The sequence below is a fragment of the Bos grunniens genome, chromosome 22 (genome assembly GCF_055505025.1).
Source record: "Bos grunniens cultivar Pamir isolate PY7600 chromosome 22, Bosgru_T2T1.0, whole genome shotgun sequence".
Taxonomy (NCBI): Eukaryota; Metazoa; Chordata; class Mammalia; order Artiodactyla; family Bovidae; genus Bos; species Bos grunniens.
Window position 1 is genome coordinate 49,480,106 of NC_141186.1, and position 17,564 is coordinate 49,497,669.

General features: G+C 40.4%; 1 protein-coding gene and 1 pseudogene across 2 annotated transcripts in view; one reads left to right on the forward strand and one right to left on the reverse strand.

Annotated features, from left to right (window-relative positions):
* Nucleotides 1-17,564, reverse strand: part of LOC147348446 (IQ domain-containing protein F5-like) — a 65,383-nt gene that overhangs the window by 47,059 nt on the left and 760 nt on the right. The window contains exon 2 of the mRNA XM_086367769.1: nt 7,006-7,343. The gene's annotated coding sequence lies outside the window, so the exon portion shown is untranslated. The remainder of the gene's footprint in view (nt 1-7,005; nt 7,344-17,564) is intronic.
* LOC147348448 (heme-binding protein 1 pseudogene) lies at nt 8,062-10,120 on the forward strand (annotated as a pseudogene). The gene has a single exon (XR_015151583.1). The product of XR_015151583.1 is annotated as a heme-binding protein 1 pseudogene (transcript).

The window sequence follows — 17,564 nt, forward strand, 5'->3', positions numbered from 1 at the left end:
GAAAAACTCCCAGTTAATATCATACTCAAAGGTAAAAGACTGGCAGCATTTTCATCCCAAGATTAGAAACTAGACAAGAATGCCCACCTCACTGTTTTTCAACACTGTACTGAAATTCTAACCAACAATTAGATAAGAAAAAGGAAAAGCATCCGCATTGGAAAGGAAAGAGTAAAGTTATCTCTGTTCACAAATGACATTATCCTATCTATAAAACATTCCAAATAGGGACTTCCTTGGCGATCCAGGGGTTAGGACTCCACGCTCTGCTTCAAGGAGCACAGGTTCAATCCCTGGTCAGGGAACTAAGATATGGCATGCCATGCAATGAGGCCAAAAAGACCCCAAAAACTCCTAAATAATTGTTTTAACTATTAGAACTAATAAATGAATCCAGCAAAGTTGTGGTTACAAAACAACACACACACACAGCTGTGTTATTATACATCAGCAATGAACAATCTGAAAGGAAATTAAGAAAACAATTTCACAATTTACAATACTATCAAAAAGAATAATATATCTATGAATAAATTAACTCAAGAAGGCAAAAGACTTGTACATGGAAACTAAAAACATTGCTGAAAGAAATTAGAGAAGACCTAAGCAAATGAGAAAACATCTTGTGTTCATAGATTTGAGGACTTAATAATTTTTGTTACAAAGGCAATACAGTTGGCCCTCCCTATCCACAGATTCCACATCCATGGATATGAAGGATATGTCTATGAATATACTATACATCCACTACACTTTGCCATTTTATATAGGGGACTTGAATATCTATAAATTTTGGTATATAAGGAAAGTCCTGGAACCAATCTCCACAGATAATAGGGACAACTGTACTCCACAAAGTGGTCTACAAATCCAATGCAATTCTTATCAAAATTTCAATGATCTTATTTACAGAAATGAAAAAGCAGATCTTCAAATTACTATGGAATTTCTATGACTCTTGAATAGTCAAAACAATCTTGAAAAAATAACAAATTTGGAGGACTGACATTTTCTAATTTCAAAATTTACTTAAAAAACTACCATAATAAAAACAATGCAGTACTATCACACACAAAAATAAACTCGTAATGGCTTAAAGACTTAAACATAAGACATGACACCATAAAACTCTTGGAAGAAAGCATAGGCAAAACATTCTCCGACATAAATCATACCAATGTTCTCTTATATCAGTCTCCCAAGGCAATAGAAATAAAAACAAAAATAAACAAATGGGATGTGATAAAACTTATAAGCATTTGAACAGCAAAAGAAACCATAAATAAGAAAGGAGGGAAGGAAGAAAAGACAACCTATGGAATGGGAGAAGATACTTGCAAATGATAAAACAGAAAAGGAATTAATCTCTAAAATATATAAACAGCTCAACAACAACAAAACAAACAACCCAATTGAAAAATGGGCAAAGACCTTAATAGACATTTCTCCAAAGAAGACATACAGATGGCCAGTAGACACATGAAAAGATGCTCAGCATCGCTAATTATTAGAGAAATGCAATCAAAACTACAACAAAGTACCACCTCACACCAGTCAGAATGGCCATCACTAAAAACTCTACAAATGCTGGAGAGCGTATAGAGAAAAAGGAGTCCTCCTATACTGTGGGTAGGAATGTAAGCTGGTGCAGCCACTACAGAAAACATGTAGCTTCCTCCAAAAACTAAAAACAGAATTACCATATGATACAGCAATCCCACTCCTGGTCCCAGACAAAACTAAAATTGAAAGGTACATGTACCCCTATGTTCACAGCAGCACTGTTCACAGTAGCCAAGTTATGGAAACAACCTAAATGTCCACTGACAGATGAGTGGATACAGACGATGTGTACATACATACAATGGAATACTGCTCAGCTATAAAAAAGAATGAAACAATGCCATTTGCAGCATCATGGATGCAACCAGAGATGCTCCATACTGACTGAAGTAAGCTAGAAAGAAAAAGACAAATACCATATGATATCACTTAGCTGTGGAATCTAAAATATGGCACAAATGAACGTATCTACAGAACAGAAACAGACTCACAGACATAGAGAACAGACTTGCGGTTGCCAAGGTGAAGGGGGTGGGGGAGGGAAAGACTGGGAGTGGTGGATTAGCAGATGTAAACTACTATATATAGGATGGATAAGCAACAAGGTCCTCCTGTATACCACTGGGAATCATATGCAATATCCTGTGATAAACCATCATGGAAAAGAACACGAATGTCTGTATCTGTCTGAGTCCCTTTGCTGTACAGCAGAGATTGGTACAACATTGTAAATCTACTATACATCAATTAAAAAAAAAAGAAAACAGCATGGTGCTGGCATAAGGACAGACACAGTGCTGGGACACCTACATATCCGTATGCAAAAAAAGAAGTTGGACTCCTACCAGCATGCTGCTGCTGCTGCTGCTGTCCCTACCAGCATACATAAAAATTAAAATGGATCAGTGACCTAAATATAAAAGGTAAAGCCATAAGATTCTTTTTTTAATATATTTTTATTGAGGTGAAATTCATATAACATTAACCATTTCAAAATGTACAATTCAGTGGCATTTAGTACAATACAGTCCCAACGTTTTGCAACCACCAAATGCAAGAGCATTTTTGAAAGGGCTCGTGTGGGGAAAAGAAGGTTTACATGGATGCTGGGCAGTCATTGGGTGAAATGCAATGTGTCTGCCCACCACCTCTTGCTTTGGACAACCCTGCCCCTTTTCCATGGGGTGCTGGTTGGATCTGTCAGTCCCCAAACCACCTCCTACATCCACTTAAAGGGGAGGGCATGTGATCCACAGTATCCCACAGGCAGTAGAACCTGTAAAACCATAAAATTCGTATAAGAAGACAACGGGATAAATTTTTATGAGCTTGGATTTGGCAAGTGGATTCTTAGATATGACACCAAAAGCACAAGCAACAAAAGAAAAAAGACAAACTCATTCATTAAAATTAAACAAACAAACTTCTGTGCACCAAAGGACATTGTTAGGAAAGATAAAGACTGGAACTTCCCTGGTGGTCCAGTGATTTAGACTTTCACTGCAGGCGGTGTGGGTTTGATCCGTGGTCAGGGTCAGGGAACTAAGATCCCCCATGCTGCGTGCATTGGGGTGGGGTTAGGGAGCCATGAGGGGGAAAGAAAGAAAAGAAAGGAAAAAAACAACCTACAAAATAGGAGAAAATACTTTCAAATCATATATTTGATAAGGGTCTAGTATTCAAAATATATAAAAGACTCTTATAACTCAACAACAAATATGCAAAGAAGCCAATTTTAAAATGGGCAAAGGACTTGAATAGACATTTCTCTAAAGAAGTTAGGCAAATGATTAACAAACACATGAAAAGATGTGTTGTAAGAATTGAGAATAGGTACTCAATTAAATATTCATACATGACTGTTTATAGCAGCACTATGTGCAATAAATAAAAGGTGGAAACTACTCACAGCAGCACTGTTCACAATAGCCAAGTCATGGAAACAAGCTAAATGTCCACTGACAGATGAATGGATACACTGGATGTTCATCATGGGTGAATGGATAAGCATTCATCCATGTTCATCAGTGGATGAATGGATAAGCAAAATGCAGTGTATACATACAATGAAATATCATTCAACCAAGAAAATGAAGTACTAATAAAACACAGATGAACACAAAACACATTACGCTAAGTCAAAGAAGCCAGACATACAAAGTCACACATTGCATGATTCCAATTTTATGCAACATCCAGGATAGGTAAATCAACAGAGATAGAACACAGACTGATGGATGGTTTTGTGAGGGGCTGGAGAAAGGAGGAATGGGGAATAATTGTTTAATAACAAAGTTTTTTTGGAGGTGATGAAAATGTTTTGGAACTAGACAGAGGTGATGGTTGTTCAACACTGTGAGTTTACCAAATGCCACTGGATTGTTCACTTTAAAATTAGTTTATGTTATGTGAAAAAGTTGGCTTAAAGCTCAACATTCAGAAAACGAAGATCATGGCATCTGGTCCCATCACTTCATGGGAAATAGATGGGCAAACAGTGGAAACAGTGTCAGACTTTATTTTTTGGGGGCTCCAAAATCACTACAGATGGTGACTGCAGCCATGAAACTAAAAGACGCTTACTCCTTGGAAGGAAAGTTATGACCAACCTAGATAGCATATTCAAAAGCAGAGACATTGCTTTGCCAACAAAGGTCCGTCTAGTCAAGGCTATGGTTTTTCCTGTGGCCATGTATGGATGTGAGAGTTTGACTGTGAAGAAGGCTGAGCGCCAAAGAATTGATGCTTTTGAACTGTGGTGTTGGAGAAGACTCTTGAGAGTCCCTTGGACTGCAAGGAGATCCAACCAGTCCATTCTGAAGGAGATCAGCCCTGGGATTTCTTTGGAAGGAATGATGCTGAAGCTGAAACTCCAATACTTTGGCCACCTCATGCAAAGAGTTGACTCATTGGAAAAGACTCTGATGCTGGGAGGGATTGGGGGCAGAAGGAGAAGGGGACGACAGAGGATGAGATGGCTGGATGGCATCACTGACTCGATGGACGTGAGTCTGAGTGAACTCTGGGAGTTGGTGATGGACAGGGGGTCGCAAAGAGTCGGATATGACTGAGCGACTGAACTGAACTGATGTTAATTTTACCTCAGTCAATTCAGTTGCTCAGTTGTGTCTGACTCTTTGGGACCCCATTAATCGCAGCATGCCAGGCTTCCCTGTCCTGTCATCAACTCCTGGAGTCTACCCAAACTCATGTCCATTGAGTCGGTGATGTCATCCAACCATCTGATCCTCTGTTGTCCCCCTGTCCTCCTGCCCTCAATCTTTCCCAGCATCAGGGTCTTTTCACTTCACTAAAAAAAAAAAAAAAAATTTACCTCACTGAAAAAAAAAATATTATGGATAAAAAACAGGGAAGAATTTCACAAACTTCAAGCAAGCATAGAATTTCTGAACAGGATATAAAAAGCCCTAAGCATTAAAAAAAAAACTGATAAACTGTACTTCAGCCAAATTTAAGTCTTTGCTCATTAATAGAACAAGATGATCAAAAGCAAAGCTACAGAGTAGGGAAAGGATTCACAATACATTTATCTGATAAAGGACTCATCCTGAATATATAAAGAATTCAAACATATCAATATTAAAAGATAACCCCCCAAAAATGGGCAGAAGGCCTGAAAAAAATACTTCAAAAAGATCTATGAATAGGCAAAAAGTACATAACATGTTTATTATAGTTAATACCCAGAGAAATACAAATTAAAACCACAGTAAGACACCACCACACACACACATAAGCATGTGAGTTAAAGGACTGACAGGTGGCAAAGAGATGGAGTATCTGGAGTCCTCATATATAGCTGTAAAATGATACAATTACTTGAGAAAAACTTAGGAATTTTTAATAAAGATTTTAAAAAAACAAACAAACACTGACCCCCATGACTCAACCATTCCACTCTTAGGCATTTACTAGAGAGAAGTGAAAACTTATGTCCACAAAAAGTCTTGCCCAGAAGTGTTTGGTGTGTGTGTATACATACATATACATATATATATATATATATATACACATGTATCTTTAAAAATTGGACACAATCCAAAATATACATCAACAGGAGAATGGATAACCAAATTATGGTGTATTTGTACAATGGAATACTATTCGGCAATAAAAAGGAACAAAGACCTGATTCTCACAACATGAATAACATGATGGTAAACAGAATGAGAAAAAAAAAATCATATATGGTATGATTTCATCTTGGAAAGTTCCGTTACAGGCAAAAAACTTATCTATAATGATCGAAATCAGAACAGTTGTCTCTAGGAGGAAGTGGGAAGGGGCTGGAAAAGGGGCCTCAGGGAACATTCACAAGTAATGGGAAATCTAGATTTGAGTGATGTTTACATGGGTGTACACATTTGTCAAAATTCACCGACTTGTACCCTTAAAAATCTATGCATTTTAAATATGTAAAATACTTCTCAATTTTTGTTTTAAAATCACACAGGCATCAGATTTTTCTACAGCAACATTCAAAGCAGAAGACAGTAAAGAAATGTCTACCAAGTTCTGAAGGAAGGAGTGTGGACCATGAGGAAGGTGGTCAAAGGTACAAACGTCCAGTTATAAAATAAGTAAGTACTAGGGATATAACCCGGAGAAGGCAATGGCAACCCACCCCAGTACTCTTGCCTGGAAAATCCCATGGACGGAGGAGCCTGGTGGGCTGCCGTCTATGGGGTCGCACAGGGTCGGACACGACTGGAGCGACTTGGCAGGCAGCAGGGATATAACCTGGAGGAAGAAATGGCAACCCACTCCAGTGTTCTTGTCTGGGAAATCCTATGGACGGAGTAGCCCGGTGGGCTGTGTCCATGGGATCACAAAGGAGTCGGACATAACTTAGTGACTAAATAACAATGAAGAGGGATATAAAATGATGACTATAGTTGACAGTGGTGTGTAATACCCATGGAAGTCGTGAAGAGAGTAGATTCTAAGAGTTCTCATTACAAGGAAAAGTTTTTTTTTTCTTAAATTTTTCTTTTAATTGTATCTATATGAGATGATTCTCCATGCAAGAATACTGGAGTGGGTTGCCATTTCCTTCTCCAGGGGATCTCCCCAACCCAGGAATCAAACCTGGGGCTCCTACATTGGCAGTAAGTTCTTTACTGCTAGTGCCAGCTAGGAAGCTATGAGATGATGGATGATAAATAAACTTACTACAATAATTATTTCACAATATGCATAAATCAAGCCTTTATGATGAACACCTTAAACTTACATAGTGATGTGTGTCAATTATATCTCAATAAAACTGGAGAAAAAAGATACAAGACAATTTTCTTTTAATTTAGAAGAGCTTGTTGGTTCACAAATTGGCCCTATACATGGAAGGCAAGGGGAGACAGAAGAAAGAGGGAGATCATTCCAGATTAGAAGGTGGCATATTTAATAAGCAAGGGAACTTACTTTCAAGGTTCACTTTGGGCAGCTGCAGACAAGTAGATCTCTGCACACACCAACCAGGATCTTAAAAGTTTATGTAGAGGCCTTAATGAGGTTTGGTCATGTACCATCCAGATGTTCTCAACAACACATTACTCCGTCAAGGCTGCATCCTGGCAACAGCTCCCACTATGGGAATGGCAAGCAGACATACATTCCAAGGACAGGGAGGGAATAAGGAGCTTCTGATTTCCTGAGTCTACCTCAAGGGTCAACCAGCTTTATGCTCTTTGGATGACCTCCTGCAACAGAGCCTAAAGAGACTCAACAACTAAAGATAATGTAGTGTGCTGGATGAGGTCCTAGAACAGAAAAAGGACATTAGGTAAAAACTAGGAAATCTGACCTCAAAATATTTAAACCAGTCAACCTTTTATTCAAGCAAAAAAGCCAAGAGGCAAACATCCTAAGGTATGTTCACTTTGTAAAAAGATTTGAGATTTACCTCTATGAATCATGTACATTTTTCAATAAAAATTTATTTTACATCTGTATAATGGGTATATTAATAAAATCTACTTAATATAGGTATTGCATAAAATGAAATAACCTATGCACAATATGTATAATAACATATATATAAGAGATTCTTGAACACAATAAATAATAAATGTTGTTTATTGTTTACATTAAAAGGATAAGAACACTCCTAGTTTACATTTTTAAAATTCTGGAAGGAGAGGGAGGAAGAGAATGGGAGTAAATATGAAAAAAAATTAGGCAGAAGTTGATAATTCTAAAAGGTAGCTAATGGGTCCACTGAGGTATTCTACTTTTTACATACAATTTTTCATAATAAAAAGGGGGATATAACCACTGGAAGCAAGGGGGTCTTTTTATTAAGAAGAATTTCTATTAAAATTTGGCAAAGTAAACTAATAAAACCTAAGATTTGAAATCTTTCCTGGGTGGTATGGTCAACATGGTGAGTAGGAAGACCCTGAGCTCATGGGCATAATGAAATCACAACTCTACAAAGAAACTATTGATAAGAAAAGTGAGAAGACTAGCAGAAAAGATCTACAACTAAAGATATAAAGAAGGAACCACAAGGAGTAGGAAGGGGAGAGATGTGATAGAGTCAAGACCCATATCCCCAGATGGGAGATCCACAAACAGAAGAACAATTATAATTGCTGAGGTTCTGTCCAAGGAGTGAGTGATCTGAGCCCTGCATTGAGCTCCCCAGCCCAGGAGTCCACTGCATTTATATACAATTAGAACAAACTATCAGCAAAAGAAATTAATAAAACAATTCCATTTACAATCACATCAAAAGAAATAAAATACCTAGGAATAAATCTAAGGAGGTAAAAGATCTGTATTTGGAAAACTTTAACAGGCTGATGAAAGAAACTGAAGATGACACAAACTGATAGAAAGATATATCATGTTCATGGATTAGAAGAATTAACACTGTTAAAATGACCATACTATCCAAAGCAATCTACAAATTCTGTGAAATCTCTATCAATACACCAATGGCATTCTTCACAGATCTAGAACAAATAATTCTAAAAATTTTAATAAAATACAAAAGTGCTCAAATAACCAAAACAATCTCGATTAAGAAGAACAGAACTGAAGGTATCAGACTCCCTGATTCCAAACTATATTATAAAGCTACAGTCATCAAAACAATATGCACTGGTGTGAAAACAAGACACACAGATCAATGGAACAGAATAGAGAGCCCACAAATGAATCCACACATATATGGGCTCATTATATTAATGATTATATGGGCAATTAAACTATGACAAAGGAGGCAAGAATACACAACGGGAAAAAGACAGCCTCTTCAATAAATAGCGTTGGTAAAACTGGACAGCAGCATGCAAAAGAATCAAACCGGACTACTTTCTTACATCATGTACAAAAATAAATTCAAAATGCATTTAAAAACAAAATATAATATTGTATGTCAACTATACTTCAATAAAAAATAAAAATAAATGGATTGAAAAATAAAAGGCTTGACCCTCCTGCGCTCGCCCGGGATCCCTGCTCGTGCCGGCTGCGCCAGCCCTTTCCCCCTACCCCGTGTTTCCCCGCGCGTCTTGAGCACCACGGCGACACCATGTTGGGCATGATCAAGAACTCGCTGTTTGGGAGCGTAGAGACTTGGCCTTGGCAGGTCCTGAGCAAAGGGAGCAAGGGAGATGTCTTCTATGAGGAGAGGGCCTGTGAAGGCAGGAAGTTTGCCACAGTGGAAGTGACAGATAAGCCTGTGGATGAGGCTCTGAGGGAGGCAATGCCTAAAGTCATGAAGTATGTGGGAGGCTCCAATGATAAGGGACTCGGAATGGGGATGACAGTTCCTATTTCCTTTGCTGTGTTCCCCAGTGACGATGGGGACCTACAGAAGAAATTAAAAGTCTGGTCCCGGATTCCAAACAAGTTTCAAAGTGACCCGCCAGCTCCCAGCGATGACAGCATTAAGATCGAAGACAGGGAAGGCATCACTGTCTATTCCACGCAGTTTGGTGGTTATGCTAAGGCAGCTGATTACACTGCCCAAGCCGCCCAGCTGCGGTCCGCCCTGGAGAGCACAGCCAAGTACCAGACTGACTTCTACTTCTGCACCGGGTATGACCCTCCCATGAAGCCCTACGGACGTCGCAACGAGGTCTGGCTGGTGAAGAGCAGTGAATGAGTCACTGGCTGTGCCCCAAGCTCCGCGGGGGTCTGCATCTGTGCCCACTTCCCCTGGGAAGAAGCAGCGCCCCCGTGCCACTCCAGCAGAACCAACTTCCCTTCAGAGCCAGTCACTGCCAATTTCCTGAGATAAGCATGGTCCAGATGCTGAGGCTCTGTTTCTCTTGGTGGGAAATAACGTACCCACGATACACATGCATCCTTCTAATTGACTAATAGACAATTCAGTGGTAGGCCAGAAAAACCCAGCAGCATTTTTCCAGCTCTCTGGATCCCCTAAAAACAGATATTTACAAATCATGAAAACTGTATTTTTATTAATCCACGAAGAAGTGTGATTTACGCGTGATCTTTCATATGTAATTCTTAGAAGAGCTTTCTTTAAAAAGAAGCCAAAAATAAAGATCTTTAACTTAAAACAGCTGAAAAAAAAAAAAGAAAGAAAAATAAAAGGCTTAAATTTAACACCTAAAACCATAAAACTTCTAGAAGAAAACATAAGCTGTAAGTTTTTTGACACTGGTCTTGATAATTTTTTTGCATGTGTCTCCTCAGGAAAGGGAAACAAAACCAAATGGGACTATATCAAACTAAAAAGCTTTTGCACAGTAAAGGAAACTATTAATGAAGTGAAAAGGCCACTTACTGAATTACAGAAGATATAACTGCAAATGATCTATCTGATAAGGGGTTAATATCCAAAATATACAAAAACTCAAACAACTCAAGATAGAAAGAATACACCCAACTCTCACATCCATACGTGACTCCTGGAAAAACCACAGCTTTGATAAAATGGACCTTTGTTGGCAAAGTAATGTTTCTGCTTTTTAATATGCTGTCTAGGCTAGTCATAGCTTTTCTTCCAAGGAGCAAGCATCTTTTAATTTCATGGCTGCAGTCACCATCTTCAGTGATTTTGGAGCCCCCAAAAATAAAGTCTGTCACCATTTCCATTGTTTTCCCATCTATTTGCCATGAAGTGATGGGACCAGATGCCATGATCTTAGTTTTCTGAATGTTGAGCTTTAAGCCAACTTTTTCACTCTCCTCTTTCACTTTCATCAAGAGGCTCTTTAATTCTTCTTCACTTTCTGTCATAAGGGTGGTGTCATCCACATATCTGAAGTTACTGATATTTCTCCCAGCAATCTTGACTCCAGCTTGTGCTTCATCCAGCCCAGCGTTTCTCATGATGTACTCTGCATATAAGTTAAATAAGCAGGGTGACAATATTCAGCCTTGATCTACTCCTTTCCCATTTTCTTTCATTACCTCCATCATAGTTTGGTCTCAGGTCAAACAACAGGGAGGGATCACAGCCCCACCCATCAACAGAAAATTGGATTAAAGATTTACTGAGCATGGCCCCGCCCATCAGAACAAGACCCAGTTTCTCCCAGTCAGTCTCTCCCATCAGGAAGTTTCCATAAGCCTCTTATCCTTATCCATCAAAGAGCAGACAGAATGAAAACTACAATCACAGAAAACTAATCAAACTGATCACATGGACCACAGCCTTGTCTAATTCAATGAAACTATGAGCCATGCCATGTAGGGCCACCCAAGACGGATGGTCATGGTGGAGAGTTCTGACAAAATGTGGTCTACTGGAGAAGGGAATGGCAAACCACTTCAGTATTCTTGCCTTGAGAACCCCATGAACAGTGTGAAAAGGCAATAAGATATGACAGTGAAAGATGAACTCCTCAGGTTGTTAGATACCCACAACATGCTACTGGAGATCAATGGAGAAATAACTCCAGAAAGAATGAAGAGACAGACCCAAAGCAAAAACAACTCCCAGTTGTTGATGTGACTGGTGATGGAAGTAAAGTCCAATGCTGTAAAGAACAATACTGCATAGGAACCTGGAATGTTGGGTCCATGAATCAAGGAAAATTGGAAGTGGTCAAACAGGAGATGGCAAGGGTGAACATTGACATTTCAGGAATCAGTGAACTAAAATGGACTGGAATGGGCAAATTTAACTTATATCTACTACTGTGGGCAAGAATCCCTTAGAAGAAATGGAGTAGCCCTCATAGTTAACAAAAGAGTCCAAAATGCAGTACTTGGATGCTGTTAGGTAGGTAGGAGTCCAAAATGGTGGTGGCTAAAAGACAAGGAAGGGAAAAGCCTTCGAATAGAACAAAGGAAGGTCAAAGGAAGGTCCGAGGACCAGAGTGAAGACTTAAGGTAGAACAAACAGCACTCCTGGCTAAGCCCAATTTGCATAGGGCAGGCCCAGGTGGAGGAAAAAACATATAAAAGGAGGAGCCAACTACTCTTTCTCTCTCTCCCATGTGTATGCGCTCTTTCTTTCTCTCTCCCTCTCTCCCTCCCCTGCACGCTTCTCCACTCTCTTCTCTTCGAGTCTTTGGGTTGGCATGCCCTCACGCTTCGAAGATGGATTCTCCTGCTATCTTCTAAATAAAATAGAGCTGTAACACTGATTTGCCTAAGAGCTATCACACGGTTTTTCCAAGACCTGAGAGCTGTGACGCACCGAGGGCTTTAATGTCCGTCGCTCCAAATCTTTGTTGTGACGAGACAAAGAACCAAGGAACATACACTCGCGTGACAGGTGCAATCTCAAAAACGACAGAATGATCTCAGTTTGTTTCCAAGGCAAACCATTCAATATCACAGTAATTCAAGTCTATGCCCCAACCAGTAATGCTGAAGAAGATGAAGTTGAGTGGTTCTATGAAGACCTACAAGACCTTCTAGAACTAACACCCAAAAAACATGTCCTTTTCATCATAGGGGACTGGAATGCAAAAGTAGGAAGTCAAGAGACACCTGGAGTAACAGGCAAATTTGGTCTTGGAGTACAAAATGAAGCTGGGCAGTGGCTAAAAGAGTTTTGCCAAGAGAATGCACTGGTCATAGCAAACACCCTCTTCCAACAACACAAGAGAAGACTCTACACATGGACATCACCAGATGGTCAATACAGAAATCAGATTGATTATATTCTTTGCAGCCAAAGATGGAGAAGTGCTGGGAGCGAGCTCCGCCTGTGGCAAAGGTTATGAGGAAGGAGGCTTGGCATACGCAAAGGCGGGATCGAGCCTCAGGAGTTCCCCTGGAAATTCTCAAGTATCTACCCCCCAAACCAGAGTTTGCCTACTTTCTGCTTTGTGCTTTCACCTACACCTCTGACTTTATGGGGGGCTGTCCCCCACTACCTCTCTCTGAAAAAAGAGTTAGCTTACAGCTCCAGTTAATAATTCCTGGGTGTGACAGTGTTTCAACCTACAAACTCCTTTGGAAGTCCTCTAGCCTGTCTGAATAGGTTTTTCCGGCCACATGTGATTGCTCAGAGCCTCCCAACTGTGAGAGACATAAGATGTTCTAAACTGTCTAAATACAGAGTCCTTTGAGCAGTTAAAAGATTGATTAGAAATTGTATTGGTGAAGGGTTTTTCACTTGTTGGGCCAATGTTTGCTGCTAAGTCTCCATATCCCTTACCTGCTGTGTCCCTGGCAGTGTATTGATTAATATAATTGGTGTAAGTAGTAGCTTTAATGTTTGCAACCTGGGACCCTTGAGTTAATTCTTTTTCTTGTTATAGCTCACCACACCTTTGCTCTGTAAGAATGCAACTTTATCTAATGCTTTTGAGGGTGGTGCTTGACTAATCACCTTTAGAGAAAAATAAGTTTTCTGAAGAAAGGGTCTTAAAATGTTAACAGGCCTCCAGGCCAGAAGATGATGCAAATCACCTAAACTTTTGCATATGATAAGTTTGCAGGAAGAAAGCCTGGCTTACTACACAACTCTACCCCTTCCCCCATTATCCTCTATGCATAACTTAAGGTATAAAAACTACTTTGGAAAATAAAGTGCAGGCCTTGTTCACCGAAACTTGGTCTCCGCATGTCGTTCTTTCTCTTACCTTCTGGCTGAATTATTCAGCCTCTTTTCTCCACTGAATTTCCTCACTGAGCTATCCTTATTTCAGCCTCTTTTCTTAACTGAATTTTCCTACTGAGCTATCCTTATTCTATTACTCTTTATATCCTTAATTAACATTTAATTAAGCAGTTGTTTGCGGATCCTTGCCAACGCCGTCCCCGCTTCAAATTCCCTGGATCCACCGGGGCTAGACCCCGGCAGAGAAGCTCTATACAGTCAGCAAAAACAAGACCGGGAGCTGACTGTGGCTCAGATCATGAACTCCTTATTGCCAAATCAAACTTAAATTGAAGAAAGTAGGGAAAACCACTAGATCATTCAGGTATGACCTAAATCAAATCCCTTATGATTATACAGTGGAAGTGACAAATAAACTCCAGGGATTAGATCTGATAGACAAGAGTGCCTGAAGAACTATGGATAGAGGTTTGTGACATTGTACAGGAGGCAGTGATTAAGACCATCCCCAAGAAAAAGAAATGCAGAAAGGCAAAATGGTTGTCTGAGGAGGTCTTACAAATAGCTGAGGAAAGAAAAGAAGTGAAAGGAAAAGGAGAAAAGGAAAGATATACCCATTTGAATGCAGAGTTCCAAAGAACAGCAAGGAGAGATAAGAAAGCCTTCCTCAGGGATCAATGCAAAGAAATAGAGAAAAACAATAGAATGGGAAAGATCTTTTCAAGACAATTAGAGGTACCAAGGGAACATTTCAAGCAAAGATGTGCATAATAAAGGACAGAAATAGTATGGACCCAACAGAAGCAGAAGATAGTAAGAAGAGGTGGCAAGAATACACAGAAGAACTATGCGAAAAAGATCTTCATGACCCAGATAATCACGATGGTGTGATCACCTACCTAGAGCCAGACATCCCGGAATGCAAAGTCAAGTGGACCAGTTGAGCTATTTCAAATCCTCAAAGATGATGCTGTGAAAGTGCTGCACTCAATATGCCAGCAAATTTGGAAAACTTGGCAGTGGCCACAGGATTGGAAAAGGTAAGTTTTCATTCCAATCCCAAAGAAGGGCAATTCCAAAGAATGTTCAAACTACTGCATGATTGCACTCATCTCACACACTAGTGAAGTAATGTTCAAAATTCTCCAAGTAAGGCTTCAACATTATGTGAACTGTGAACTTCCAGATGTTCAAGCTGGATTTAGAAAAGGCAGAGGAGGTTTGACAGACAAATTGCCAACATCTGTTGGATCATCGAGAAAGCAGGAGAGTTCCAAAAAAATCTACTTCTGCTTTATCGACTACGTGAAAGCCTTTGACTGTGTGGATTACAGCAAACTGTGGAAAATATTAAAGAGATGGGAATACCAGACCACCTTACCTGCCTCCTGAGAAATTCGTATGCAGGTCAAGAAGCAACAGTTAGAACTGGATATGGAACAACAGACTGGTTCAAAATTTGGAATAAATATTAGATGACTAAGTAAGTTTGTTCGGTTGTTGTTTAGTCGCTATACCATGTGTGCTCTTTTATGACCCCATGGACTGTAGCCCTCCAAGATCTTCTGTCCAAAGGATTCTCCAGGCAAGTATACTGGAGTGGGCTTCCATTTCCTTCCAGGGAATCTTCCCAACCCAGGGATCAGACCCTGAATTGTGTCTCCTGAATTGGCAGGCAGATTCTTTACCACTGAGCCACCAAACAGAATTTAAACATGATGAAACTGATGAAATCTAACAGGGAAAAACTACTAATCAATGCTCTAATTTCATTTTAATGCAGTGTAAAATTACTAATTCATGAGAAATGTTCTCAATTTCTCAACAAGGAATTAATCAATCAATATAGTCTAAAATGAGAATATGGTTAATAAAAAAGAAATCATAATGCTGCAAGACTGCCAGGGTGAGTTTCAGATTTTGTGAATCAAGCTCACAAGACACAAGAGGCTGTCCCAGCACCAAATTTATTTCACTTGGAGAAATGATCCAGGACAGGGATCTCAGTGTCCCAAGGTTCATGAGATTCAGAGTCTCTCATACCATCATCCCTGAGGGATGGGAACCAATGTGAGTACAGACGCAAGCACAGAAAAGCTACAGTGTCTGGGCTCCCTTCTCTGAAATACCTCAACAGCCCCATAGCATCTGTGTCTGTCTGCCTTGCACCCATCCTTGCATTGGCAATGCACCAGTGACAGGTTAGACAATCAGCAACCCTCGGACCAGATGCAGTGGGCCTCAGAAAGGGCTAGCATCAGCTCATCCTCTTCTTGTTCATGTTGCAAGAAGGTTGACCACAGGTCAAACTCTCCTTCAATTCCCTGAAACTAAAGGGATATTCACCTCTAAATTTCACTGTCTCTTTTGTTAAACATACAGAGATCTTTCAGGGGAAAAATATCTTTAGAGGTGAAGAAACGTATGTGAAGTTCAGAGTTTATTCAGTTTCACTTCACATTCACTTCCTTCAATTAGAATCAAGTAAAATTAGATCTTAACTAAAAAAATAATCATAAACATATGGCACAATTCCACTTTTATGAAAGTATTTCTATCTCCATTCTATCTGTAAAAATGCATAGAAATATGTTTAGGATGCTGTAAAAATGTCAGTGATGGTTATATTTGAGTGATGAAACGAGGCAATATTTTTATTTTTATTTTGTACTTTTCTGCTTAAATTGTTTATGAGAATTGTTTTCACAGAAAGAATAAAGCGATTTTTCTTTAAAACAAAAACCAAAGCAAACAAAGAAAAAAACCCTGACATTTTGGCAAGAGTCCTCAGGTTTAAAGCTTCCATGTTTACTTTCTTCCTCTTGCTCCTCCCGCCTTCCCCAACCCCAAGCTGCCTCTGTTTTACTCTTCCCTCTCTTACCATTCCCTTTAACACCCCTGCCCCTTTTCTCCTTGCCCTGCTTTCCCCAGTTCTAGCCCCTCTTCCCTAAACTGAGAAAATGCCATCGCTGGCCCACAAGGGTAGGAATGGGAGGCTCCTTCCCTTTTTCTGTAGGAGGTTGGGGGTGGACACATTTTTTTTTTCAGACCCTCAGTGTCTCTTCCTTTCCGCCATACTTCTCACGACCCCCGCCCTCAGGAGCTGATGTGAGAGCAGCCACAGTGAGGTCGGAGGAATGGACAGAGAGCTCTGACCTGAAAGGAGCTCTGCGGCAAACTTCTGACACAATTTGGCCAGGGGAAGAGCTTGAATTTTCTTCCAGGCTCTGCGTCATTCCCTCAGCTCTACTTTTTGTCCCCAACACCTCTGCTATCAATACATCACTAACTTCTTGAGTTGCCATATTCTCTCAAGGATCTGCCTCTGCGGAGGGTTCACTGCCTCCCTACCCCGTACCGGGAGGAGCAGCGAGCAGAGTGCCTTGAACCACCCTCACCCAAGCCCCGTGTTAACAGAGATCCAAGTCCACCCAGACAGGCTGACGGCTACCTACAGTTTACCACAAGAAATTTCCCTCCAGGACTTTCCTGGTGGTCCAGTGGTTAAGAATCTCCCTGCCAATAGAGGAGACACGGGTTCCATCCCTGGTCCGGGAAAATCCCACATGCCGCGGAGCAACTAAGAGTCTAGAGCCTGTTGTCCGCAACAAGAAGCCACCGCACTGAGAATCCTGCGTGCCTCAGCGCAGAGTAGCCCCGGCTCGCCTCTGGCGCAACTAGAGAAACCCGCGCAGCAACAAAAACCAACCACGGCCAATAATAATAATAATAAATAATTTAAAAAAAAATCCATCTGCCAATGCAAGAGACAGGTTCGATTCCTGATCCCGGAAGATCCTTCATACCACCGTGCAACGAAGCCCGGGAGCCGCAACTACTGAAGCCCGCGCGCCCTAAAGCCTGTGCTTCCCAACAAGAGAAGCCACCGCCATCAGCCCGGGCACTGCAACGAGGAGTAGCCCCAGCTACCCTCAATTAGAAAGAGCCAGAGCAACAACCAAGACCCAGTGTGGTAAAATAA